Source organism: Amblyomma americanum, chromosome 9, assembly GCF_052857255.1.
Source record: "Amblyomma americanum isolate KBUSLIRL-KWMA chromosome 9, ASM5285725v1, whole genome shotgun sequence".
Classification (NCBI taxonomy): domain Eukaryota; kingdom Metazoa; phylum Arthropoda; class Arachnida; order Ixodida; family Ixodidae; genus Amblyomma; species Amblyomma americanum.
The window spans coordinates 100,335,677-100,348,312 of record NC_135505.1 but is presented as its reverse complement, the minus strand read 5'-3'; the positions used below and the strand labels follow the sequence as shown (position 1 = coordinate 100,348,312).

Below are 12,636 nucleotides of genomic sequence, written 5' to 3'. Positions count from 1 at the left end.
AGCGGACGTAACCCCAACTGGCGATGATGATTCTTTTGACACAGTTCTCGCGAGTTTTATAGTGTGTTGCGTTTAGCTTCATTGTTCTCGAAAACTCTCCGCAAGAAGACACCTGTCCCCGCCGCGGTGGCTCAGTGGTTAGGGCGCTCGACTGCTGATCCGGAGTACCCGGGTTCGAACCCGACCGCGGCGGCTGCGTTTTTATGGAGGCAAAACGCTAAGGCGCCCGTGTGCTGTGTGATGTCAGCGCACGTTAAAGATCCCCAGGTGGTCGAAATTATTCCGGAGCCCTCCACCACGACCCGTTTCTTCCTTTCTTCTTTCACACCCTCCTTTATCCCTTCCCTTACGGCGCGGTTCAGGTGTCCGCCATTATTTGAGACATATACCGCGCCATTTCCTTTCCACACAAAAACCAATTATTATTATTAAGAAGACACCTGTATCTTGCGAATGAAGAACGCGCTGATGGGTTTCCAAAATCTTCATCGCGAATAATAATATTAATAATAATTGGTTTTTGATGTAAAGGAAATTGCGCAGTATCTGTCTCATATATCGTTGGACACCTGAACCGCGTCGTAAGAGAAGAGATAAAGGAGGGAGAGAAAGAAGAAAGAGAGAAATAGGTGCCGTAGTGGAGGGCTCCGGAATAATTTCGACCACCTGGGGATCTTTAACGTGCACTGACATCGCACAGCATACGGGTCACTGACATCGCACAGCATCGCGAACTGCCGCGATTCAAATTTATTTTCGTTTTTACACTTTGTACATCGCTGACTGACCAAGCCCTTATTTCTGTTTGTTTACTATGCGAGATGTGTGTTCTGACTGTATGGTTGGATTTGTATTGTTTTAATTTGGTGATGTTTTACTTCCCTGGTTTTCGCTGTGGCCTGCACTCTGTGTTTTGTCTGTGATTGTTACCGAGACCGTGACTATACTGTGACTTTGGTTTTCTCTCCCTTTGTTTTTCTCGTGAACGGCACTCTGCACTTTGTCTGTGACTTTGACTCTGGCGTGCATTTTGTTTCTTGTTATTTTGGACCTTTCTTTTGTTTTTTGCTGCTTTGATCTTACTTTTCATTTCTTTGGAACATTTCCCTCCTTTTCATTTATCTTCAACTGGCGTTAAGCATGGCAAAGCGTTGCTGGTCTGGGCTTCCCCTCTCTTCATGTTTTTTTTTTACATTTGAGGAGAGGATCAATAAAAAGGGCACAGCGCTTTGCAACAATTCCGGATCGTTATCGGCGCCTTATCTGCAATGTTTGGTGCCACCTTCAACCATGTAATGAGAGGCATATCACCTGTGAGTCAAAAAATGTGAATAATGCTTATTTCTGCTGGAACATGTCTGAATTGCTGGAATTATCAGAAAAACAGTTTTTTCAACACATTTATCAAAGACCTAAGTATCAGGTGCTAGAGATGCAAGAAGCCCTATCAAATATATATTGATACCAAGCCGAGGCCTAAAAGCCCAAGAAACTTAAATTTGTGTCTTCGTAATGATGCTTCCTCTTGACAAACAATATTGGCCTGCGTATTTTTTCACAACTTTATCGCCTTTAGACATTCACAAAGTGTAAAATTAGATAATTTATTTATGCTCTAATTATCTTTTTTCTTAACGAATCTCCCAATATTCTACACTTTTATGTGATGAAGAAAAATTAGTGATGAAATTCTAGGAGTTTATAGCTTTGTTTCAAACTTTTTCAGTGTCTGAACACTAAAGTCCTAAAGTGACACATGCCGGGAACTGCGCGCATCCTTAACCCTGGACGCACTTGCTCCTTTCGTATTTGAGGGCCACGATTGGTCCAGTAAGAAGTTGACCGCCGCTGTGTCCGTCAACTTGTCATAACCTTTTGTTTAGACTTAAAACAATAGTGGTTTCTCTGAAACTTTGCCCAAATGAGCGATCCCGAACTGAGTTATGCCGTCGTAACCACCATGCCAATGCACATGGCGTGTACGAAGTAAATAAAAAAAGAAGCAGTTTCATACCCGTCTATGTGTGCAACAAAATTAAGACCGGTCCTTTGGTACAACTACTTTACTGGGCATGCTTTTTAAAGAGCTTGTACCTGTGAAAGCTCACAAATTACCCGGTATTACCCCGGCGCTAAAAGCAAGCTCACTCCGTGCAGCCTATTTTAAAAGTTTACCTTTGTTTAAAAACTTGCTGTTTTCGCAGATTGTGAAGAGCAGAAGTGCGCGGAATACTGCAAGATGGATCATGGCATAAGAATAGGCATCACGTCAAACTGCACCGATGGCATCTGCTACTGTGGATGGAAAGAACGTAAGCAGGTGGCATTTTTACAGCGACAGCTGTCTATTCCCGCTTCTACGGTGCCGCCGTTGTTGGCGTCTTCGTGGTAACAAGCAGGAGAAACGAGGAAAGGAGAATGGCGGGACGCCGTTCTTCCTAGCGCCATTAGATGCTTTTAGCATAGCGCGTACCGTTAGCGCCACGGATTACCGCGACTGCGCACGCGCTGATTGGTCCTGACGCGGTAGCCGAGGCGGGCGTGCTGTTGACGGGAACGTTGCGCCATCTGGCGCCCTCAGAGAGAGTTGATATGGTCACGTGTTCCGCCACTGCTTGCGTGGCGCGATACGCGGCAAGCGGTAGCTAAAACTAACGCGTACTGTCTGGCCAGCAGCTGTTTGCGCCGTTCGCCCCATTGCACGTTCCGAATTCATCGCTTGTAGGCCCGTTGAGGCATGTATCCTTTGTTCGAGTGATATTAGGTTAAACCTTCAGTTTAGAAAACACCTTTTAACGAAATAGGGGGCATAACAAAAAAATTGCTATTTCTCTTGGAAGCGCCCATGGAAGCCCATTTAGTTTATATATAATTTTACCAATTAATATTTCTTAGAACTCGACTATAATGAATCTCATAACAGCTGCGCCGGTCATTTCGGGCTGAGTGTATCGATTTGTAACTGTGGAACGATTGCGGCGCCATTACATGCGGAAAACTAAATCACCACGCATAATCCGCTATGTCGAGAATCGCACAAAGCATGCGCAAAGCTATTGCCGCGACAAGTGTTGAACGCTAGGAGCATTTCTCAGGACAACCGTCCGCTCCAGTGCGGCAAAGTTTTGATGATGGGGTGCCCATGTACTACAGGCCGAAACACGGACAACTCGGTTACGCGTCCAGGTGAGCAACGGCCTGGCAACGCGATGTGTACGGCCCGCTATGACCGAGCAGAGTTACCAGGGCGAAGTCACTGCAGCCCCCAGCTCAATACTTACCTCATCGCTGCACACGACCCGCTACAAGCGGGCTGTGCCTGTCAAGTGCCGTGCAGTTTCTGTCTTCTTAAGCCTCGTGGTTTGCCCGTTTGTAAATGCGCTTCACGGGCTGGGCGATATCGGCGCCCTGCTAAACTGCAGTTAAGCTGCATATTCACCATCTAACCAGCTTTCGCTGAATCGCGTGTAGCACAGGCATGCTACCTTACAGTTGGTTTGTTAATCACAGTGTAATTTTAGAGGCCTGTCAGATTTTAAAGCCCTTGAATAGCTCGTAAGACTGGATGGTGGTGCATTTTTAGGTGGGACTGTCTTGCGGTTAGTCTGATTGCAATTGCTTCACCTGTGCCTCCTTCTAAAATGAAAAGGTTTCTTCCTATACTTAGGGATAAGTTCAGTGGGAGAGTAATTCTAACATCTCTCATTCCGGCCTTTAAGACGTTTTTCTATGGAAGAAGTGTAAGCTATAAAAAATGTTCGCTAATATTTTTATAGCCTACGCTGAATATTTTTCTGGGTAAACATCTGAAAAGAAGCCGATAAAACTATAATCGCGCTGTGAAATTGGGGAGACTACTACACACGACAACAGCTACAAATCAAAATGTATTAACATAAATACGGAAGCCTAAAAAGCAGAAAGCTAAATAAAATCAATAACAATGACGCAATGAAATGCTTTCATGCAATTTTTCAAGCTCTTCAACTGACGGCGGCAGCGAAAAATTGTTCCAAACCTCCAACACAAATGTCAAGAGTCATAATTTTTTCGCAGTTTTTCCTTCCTATTAGCCATTCGCAGTACCGCACATATGGAGACATTATTCAGCACTACACTGACAATGTTTACGAACGAAGCATAAATTATGGAAATGCAAAAATCATAGTAAAGATTTCACTCTACTAACGCATTTCACTGATGAAGATTCCTCGCTCAGCTCTTACCAGAGACGGCCCACCCATGCGTATGCCATGCTGTGTCGCCATAACGGCTACCAGGTTCAGGTTATCAAGGAACATAAAATGAGAGGATGTCACAATCCTCTTAGGTTTCAAAGACGCGTGCTAAACTTCGGAGCAGGAATCTCACGTGACCATGACGTCGCATTTATCCCCTGCCACCATTACTGGCCGATGAGGTAGCCAATTGCAACGACCATGAGGCAGCAATCGATCGTTGTGAGAAAAGAAACTCAGGACCACCTAATTACCTTAAGTGTTGGCAATGCGAAAACATTAGAACCTGTGTCAACAGACCGGAAGTTACGTAGCTTAGAAACTGTTGATGCCTCTACCGGAAGGCACACAACTTCTGGTAGAGGCATCAACAGCTTCTAAGTTACGTAACTTCCGGTTTGGTGAAGGCATGCCCCTCCAGCCAATGGGGTTTAACCGCTCTGAAGCCGCCACTTGCCTCCACCTTATAGAAATTATCCTGTCTTGCGACGTCCCTTCGGTCCAGCCACGGGGCGAATTTTATGACAGGCGACAGGTTTTTTCCCCCGATGAGGCTTTTAATGCTGTTGCATTAAACTGCGGCGTCCGGATATGGCAGGTATAAAATATGACCCGCAGAACGTTGGAAATGTCGGAGAAGTGTAGGATCGAAGTTGTGGTGCCCCTTACTAAACAGAGCGCTCTGTTTTTCGGATTTGTTTCTCATGCAGAGTGCGTGCCGTGGGAATGCGAGCGATATTGCAAGCTGACGTACATGGGAAAGCCATGGCTTCAATCATTCTGCCAGGGTGACTTCTGCAAGTGCAGGTGGCGCACTGGTAAGTCCTTGCTATGTATGTCTCTGTCAGTGAGGTGCCTTATTCTGCTTGGCAAAATATATTAGACCGTAGTGACGGCATCGTTCAGGGGTCCTCAAAGGTATTTCATTTTTTTTAAAGCTTTAGCGATCTGCCACCTCCTCTGCTCCTCGCCTGCTACGCTCGAGGCCATCCAAAAAAAATAGAACCTAGTTAGGGCTGCACCAATACTGAGATGAAAGCAAAGCCTCCGAGACTAGCTCAGTAAAGAAGAAGGTAACTTACTAAAATATACATGCGAGGGAGCAATAATAGTAGCGCGCGAAGCGTAGTTGTGTTATGTATGCTTATATCACACGTGTTCAGTTTCGCTCAAAGAAAGACATAAAAATTTTAAACCCTTCACATCTTTACTCAGACGCTCGCAATTGTTCTGTTCCACTATTTTCTAGCACTTCGCAATATAAGTGTCCCCGGTGCGTGTGCTTTTATGGTGCTCAATAAAAAGGCGAAGACCACGGAGTCGCCAGCTTTGATGGCGCCCAGTCCCGCCGCCTCCACTTCACGGCTAAAATTAAACGGGCGATGGATGCACGATGTGTGGCCTTCCCCCTTCGTGGTAATCCTACTTTTTTAAAAAAGCATCACTCGTCGTCTCAACGGAAGGAGCATTAAAGCCTACGGCAGAGTTTTTCTCCGTGGTCGAGAACGGTAAACTCTGGCTCGTCAGTTCAGTTTGAAACTGATTCGCGCGGTTTTTCTCGAGAAGTGGGATTTTTAATGATGGAGGAAAGGGTCGCCAGAAAGCGGCAGCTCTTTAAGGCACGAATCTAAGGATTTCGAATAATATATAGGCAGCAACCAACCTATTGCTACCTGTGATCTTTGCTCCCCTTATAGAAATGATCTATAGATGGTCTATAGACACTTTATAGACTCTTATTTCCTTCCTATAGAAATTTCCTTTTGTCTGTTCATAGTATATAGCCTGTCTATAAAAAGGTCTACTAAAGGTGTGCGGCCATAAATATATAGATTTCTATAGACTGTCTATAAGATTTGTAATGCCTATGGACTAGTCTGTAGGAAGTCAGCGGACTTTATAGACAAAAGTTTATGGACAGTCTGCACAATGCCTAAAAAATTTTGGTAAGTGTCCGGAGACGTTGCGCGTCCCTTAATACGATTGATTGCTTGTTATTTTATCTCATGTACTTTGACCTACTGTATGTTCGTACCGGCCAACTGTTACAAACTTAGTTAACGCAATTCTACCCAACGACGTCCAAGGACCCCCTTTTTCGATCCGGCGGAACCATAGCTCTGACCGGAACTTTCTATTCGCTACAATAGGTGCCTTGTTTACATGAGGCATGCATGGCGCGCACATGAAGCTTTAGTTTTGTATGTACAGATTTGAAGAACCTTGCGCACGCACAAATTAAAATACATGAGCTATAAACAGTATATTCTACCCGCGAAGTGAAACGAATTTCAGTTTCACAAAATCAACAAAAACGAAGAAACTTGACCACGTAATTAACAGCTCATTTGTAAAGCGAGTATTTCTTGCATAAAACCTTCGTTCCGAAAAATCGCAGAACCTTACCCTTGGTCTGTTTAATTAAACGAGTATAACTTGCATGCCGCAGTTTTGTGTTAAATAGATTAGATGTCAGTTGAAAATAGAAAAAAAGTTAAAAGAACGAGTATTATTTTGACCCTAAGTGCTAAACGTTGTGCTCCCTTTAAGGGAACAAGCGGTCGCAAAAACGTTGACCGGCTCATAGACAGGGCTAACATGCGCTTTCTCTTTGCGGTTTTAGCTTGCCAGACTTCCTCTTACTTGATTGAACATTATGACATTATTACACTCGCTTAATTTCAGGCGCGCGGAACTGCAGTGGGGAGTTTTGAAATTATGAAAAAGTAATAACTGTGTTCTTGTAAGCGCGGAACATATTTCAATCTACAATCTCAAGGATCATAACTATGCCCTTGGCGCTAATGCCTGCTGGTTCATTTTTCAAACAATACAAGCCTTCAGATCTGTAGGATAAAAATGCTATTATCCATTAGGTTATTTGTGATTAATGTTTCGATATGGAATTCATATTCTTAGAGAACTGTTCGCATTGGATTCGTATCTCAAAAATTTTTAATGCGCTCACACCTGCCGAAAAAAAAGAAACTTTGTGATTTACCGCGACAGCTTGATATCGAGCATAGTTCGAAAATTTAAATCTTCATATTTTATAAACACCGTAATGGTTTGAAAAAAGAAATGCTTGACGAAGCGAAAACGAAGGCTACCAAAATAGATAATTCCTTTTCCTCAGCAAACTAGGACGTGTGTGAGCCGGTAGGTTAAGATCAAGAAAAGCTAGAAAAGGTAATAAGGCTAGCATTGTGGCTTTTGACTAAGCTTTGCCGTCATCCTTTCCACTTATAGGAATATACTCAGGCCAAGTACAATTTTGACATTTCCCTGGCCTGGAGTGCGAAAACAAAACAACGCCACTGACGTAAATTGCAGTAAGCCCCTGCGACAATCTGTAAAGGGATCCGAGAAGGCGAATCTCCCGTTGATTCTGCCTTCACCTACATTGCATATAAGACAGAACAGAAGGCTCTGACTTCGTCTGCGTTTTCTCTTTCAGGGTTCTCATTAGTGCATCTGCCCCGAACAAAACTTCACACAGTTACTCAGCTGGCATAAAAGGTGCAGAAAGTGATCGCCCCATCCAAGAATACTCAGTCACCTTTGTCAAGTCGACAAGCCCAAGGAAGAAAAATCGATCTTGGTGAAGACTGCACGGACATGAGGCTGACTTTTAAGTGCATGCTGGCTTCACTTCGAAGAGAGCGAACTATATGCTTGATAAACAATATGGTCCTGAATTGACCCATTTATGTCTTATTTGTTGGCCGAGGCTGTAAGTGAGCATCTGATTGGATGCTTCATCAAGGCGTGTCTTAGTGCAGGCAAAGAGAGAGAGAAATTTAGAGGAGACGCTTAAGCTACGCTTTATGGGTATGACGTGATAGCTTTAGTGGGTTAACGCCCATATAATGCCCTGCATAGGCAAGCCATACGACAATGCGTGCGTGGTTTGGGGGAGCATGCAAGACGCGAAATGGAAGGGTGCTCGAGGGTTCGATTCCCCTCAGCGTCCCACCTGATTTGAGAAGCCCGAGTAGGCAACTCCTCCAAAATCGGTCACGTCACGTGACGTCGCCCAGCCCTACGACCAATCTGTGCCAGGTCATGTCAGCTGCCAGCTACCACCTGCCAGAGCCATGCTCGTACTTTTCGCTCACAACACCGATGCCGGATTTTCTGGAGAAGGGGGTCTTTAACGCTATCGCCTTAAAAAAAAAAAGAGGACAAGAGAGTGTTTTTCTAGTACAACCGAAGCAGCAAGGCCTGAACGTTTCCTTCCTTCGGCGCGAGTGATGGCACAGCGGCGGTCAGTGCCTCTGGCGGTGAGCACGGACTTTACTCGAATGCACGGCTTGAACATGAGATCAATATGGAAACAATTTCTCTCGATGATGTTTAAGTTGTTTCTGAAGAAAAATTAGGCTGATCCGTTTGTTTCGTAATGGCATACGGAACGCAGCTGGTATTTGCTCTCAGAAATGCTGTCACTGCTGACAGTAAAAACGGTGTCCAGCATTATATGAGACAGATACTTCGCCATTTCCTTTCCCCCCCAAAATCAAATATTATTACTATCGGCAGATCGCATGGAATCCCGGAGTCTTTCAGGAAAGGCAAGAACCTTATAGTGCATGGCGATATCTCAGTGTCCTCTGTGATTGTCCTCTGCAGAATACCCCAGAAAAACACTGCATCACAGCACCACATAAAACAATGGTCGATTGTCTCTGGTAGGTCGCACAGGCGACAGTTCACCGACCATGGCACAAAACTCCGTTTGGCGCAAAGCCATGCTTTGACGGGTAGACACGAAGTGTGGAGTTAAAAAAAAAAGGTTTTTGCAGATGATTGAGCATACATTCCTTGAACTCGCTTCAATACACTAGAATTCATAAAACGAAGGTAAGGGTGCCGATACGCGGGCATCGGAAATAAAGACCCTATTAGTACTTTTGTCATTTGCCTTCTTGGCAGGTCGAATAATAATTGCAACAAGAAGCGAACAGTCAAGTAGTCAAAGGTATAAGAAACCTCCGTAAGGAGGTGTAACCGTTAAATCTGAGCCCCATTGTGCGAATGACGTGCACGCATAACGACATGGCACCATGTTGTCGTGATATATTTTAACAGGATTTTCACTCTTTCCAGCGAAATCTGCGGCGCTTACTGGGAGTCAATGCCTTTTGAGTGTTAGTTGTTTTTATCATCCAATATCCTTGTCATCGTCTGTATTGCTCTTTTTTATATATTTCATTTTCATTTCTTTGTTTTTTTTTCACTTTCACTGCTCTGAGTGCATTCTTTTCGGAGGCCTATGGCTGCAAGCAGACACCTTGCAATATATAAATCGGCAAACAAACAAACAAACAAACAAACAAACAAATAAATAAAAAGCTCGACAATGACCGTGACGGCAGGTAAGAAGCCTGGCTGAAAGCGGCTGCCCACAGCATCAGGTATCGGGCTCGTGATGGTCTCCTGTCGTGGGTTTGAGTTCTTCCTTTTCACTCAAAGAGAGCTTATACTGCTCCTGCGTATGCCGTTCCGCATGCGCCGTATGTAACCACAACCGCTAGAAATAGCAAAGAGGGGCGACTGAGCACAACATAGACGGGCATGCTAAGGATATAGCTGTGTTCTGGAGGCGCCAGTGAGTATGCAGGGTTTCAACGCACCAATGGGAAAGCGAGCGCGCGCGCACACTGGCTGCGATATGCAGCCAATAGTGAGGTACCGTCGCCTTATACCAAATGGCTGGGTCGCTTTCCAATGACGTTTGAAAGCCGCGGGTACATCTGAGTGACCAATATCAGAGGACCAGACGGGCTCAAAATGGCCATTCTAAAACGGACTACTTATAGAATACGACCCCTGCATTCCTGCACTAAGTCGCGCAGTTGAGTGGTCGCGTTCATGATGGCAAGTTGTTTGGATTTTATAAGAGAGCCTTTTGAATTGGCAAGTCTGCTAACGTTGCCGGAGGCCCAATGAAGTTTGTCGCCGAAATTGCATCTTTCATTGTAGCTGATTTGAATTAGCATTTATGAGTTTTACGACGCTAAAATCTTGGGCTCGTAGGTGTCACATAGCTGCAGGCAGCATGAGCTGAGATTTCCGTTGTCAATCGCTGCGCCTTAACGTATACCGACGTATAACGTATAACGTATAACGTATTAACGTATAACGTATGCGCGGTTTTCATTCACCGTGCACTTCTAGCACTCTGACAGGTATAAAGCCAGCAGATGCAAAGGGCATTGCTCACTAACACCGTCGGTCTACCTTGTTCAGTCGAAAGCTACTTAAAGCTCCGTCAAGTCGGTGGAAACATGGTCTTACACGATTTGTGCAACTGGACATAGAATCGGGTAGGGATCGTGGAAGAGGTGAAAATGTTTTATTAATATGTTTAGCAGCGAGCGACAAGCGCTGAACGAATATGTTCCAAAACATTGCGAAGAGAATCTGGAGCAGTTCAGGATGCCACACAGTGCTAACCGTATGGCGGTAACCTGCCTATACAACTTTCTTCTATCTACTTAGACACTACTCCTTTGTTCTTGGCGCTTGTTGGCGTTTGATTTTGGATCGAGGTTCATTTCTTCGTGCACGCTTTCTTGTTCTGGGCACAACCGTCCTTCTATTGACTCTTAATAGGCAAGCAATATTTGTTTCAATGGCATTACTTATTCCTGCTCAGTGCCCGGCCCGGCGATTGCCAGTGCCGCTGGGCACCCACCGGTAATACAATGAGTACAAGTTTTGCCCTGCCTGGTGCTCAGTTTCTTTGGGGTGAATGCTTGAGAATTGGATCTTTTACCCTACTTTGGGTAGAAGAAAAAACTCCTGTGCCATGGCACTTTTTGACCATAGATGCCCTTGCGCCATAAAAAAATCATGAACCGATGTTTACAACCTCTTTCGCTCGAAATTGTGCTAATAAGCGCCCATAGTAAATGGTGGACAGAGTTGCCAGTGGCAGACACAATTCATCAGCCGATAATGACGCATTTCATCGCGTGTGCTTACGAAACAGTTGAAGACCTTACCTCTTTAGGAACAGTATCCGCGAGCCATGGTCTCGCTCGACGAGTGACACACCGACAGTCGGCTTAAAAGACACCGGTTTATTCCGGACCAAACGAACGCTTTCAAAGGGGAACGAAAGGGGACGTAGCGGCGGAGCAGAGCATGTGGTCTAGGCTACAGAGAGCGGAATGCTCGAACTACAACAGAACAGGCCTGCCACCATAAGAAAGGCAAAACAAACTCACTGCGGGCTGCTCGTGTAGCGGCCATTCAGACCAAACAGCTATGCCACATTCGGAGACGCCGCTTCCATCTTTTACTTAAGTCTGGAGTCTGAAGGAAGCCCGTCTGGTCGGGATTGTACATGACGAAGGTAGGAGGCGCCGACCAAAAGAAAGGACGGGATGAAGTTTCGGCTCCCCACGGGAGCCTTGTTCTCAATGAGGCATAACGGAGCTTCGTCGTTTATCTGGAATCGCTGATTATTCAGACGACAGAGCACACGCTTAATCGAAATGACGGGAACCTGCCCTCAATCTACGCCAGGTGCCTGGGGTTGCTCATGAGCATTGTATAAACAAACGACGAAGCTACGTTATGCCTCATTGTGAATAAGGCTCCCGTGGAGGAGCCGAAACGTCATCTCATACTTTATTTTGGTCGGCGCCTTACACTTTCCTCATTTTCTATCTTTTCTTATTAAGTGCCACCCCGTCGTCCGTGCACATCTCGACGGCTCGTGCTTGTCGCCGATAGCGTTACCGCGCCCCAGCAGCGCTCCCGCCGGAATCTCCCGCCATAATCAAATCATCACCCAGCGATCATATGCCAGCCCCGCCGCGGTGGCTCAGTGGTTAGGGCGCTCGACTACTGATCCGGAGTTCCCGGGTTCGAACCCGACCGCGGCGGCTGCGTTTTTATGGAGGAAAAACGCTAAGGCGCCCGTGCGCTGTGCGATGTCAGTGCACGTTAAAGATCCCCAGGTGGTCGAAATTATTCCGGAGCCCTCCACTACGGACCTATTCGTTCCTATCTTCTTTCACTCCCTCCTTTATCCCTTCCCTTACGGCGCGGTTCAGGTGTCCAACGATATATGAGACAGATACTGCGCCATTTCCATTCCACCAAAAACCAATAATTATTATTATTATCATATGCCACACCTCGCGAGCAGCAGTTCGGCCACGCGCAGATGCGCTGCACTCGTACGCACCTAGACGACTGGAAGACAGCGCGCGCTATTGAAATGGATAAAAAGGGGTTGATAAAGCCCTACACACTAAATGAGGGAGGTCTCCTGAATTGTAATTAGTGTCCGCCGAGATGTGCGACACATACTGTGCCGTTTCGTTTCCCCAAAAACCAATTTTCAATTTCTGTATTGTAAATTAAAAATGATAGGTGCAAC

General features: G+C 45.5%; 1 long non-coding RNA gene and 1 other non-coding gene across 2 annotated transcripts; both read left to right on the top strand.

Moving 5' to 3' along the window:
- The first annotated feature begins 120 nt into the window (after positions 1-120).
- TRNAS-GCU (transfer RNA serine (anticodon GCU)) lies at positions 121-192 on the top strand. The gene has a single exon. It is a non-coding gene; the product is annotated as a tRNA-Ser (tRNA).
- Positions 193-2,207: 2,015 nt separating this feature from the next.
- On the top strand, positions 2,208-7,936 carry LOC144105235 (uncharacterized). Its single transcript, XR_013308728.1, has 3 exons — positions 2,208-2,312; positions 4,949-5,056; positions 7,696-7,936. It is a non-coding gene; the product is annotated as an uncharacterized LOC144105235 (long non-coding RNA).
- The last annotated feature ends 4,700 nt before the right edge of the window (positions 7,937-12,636 follow it).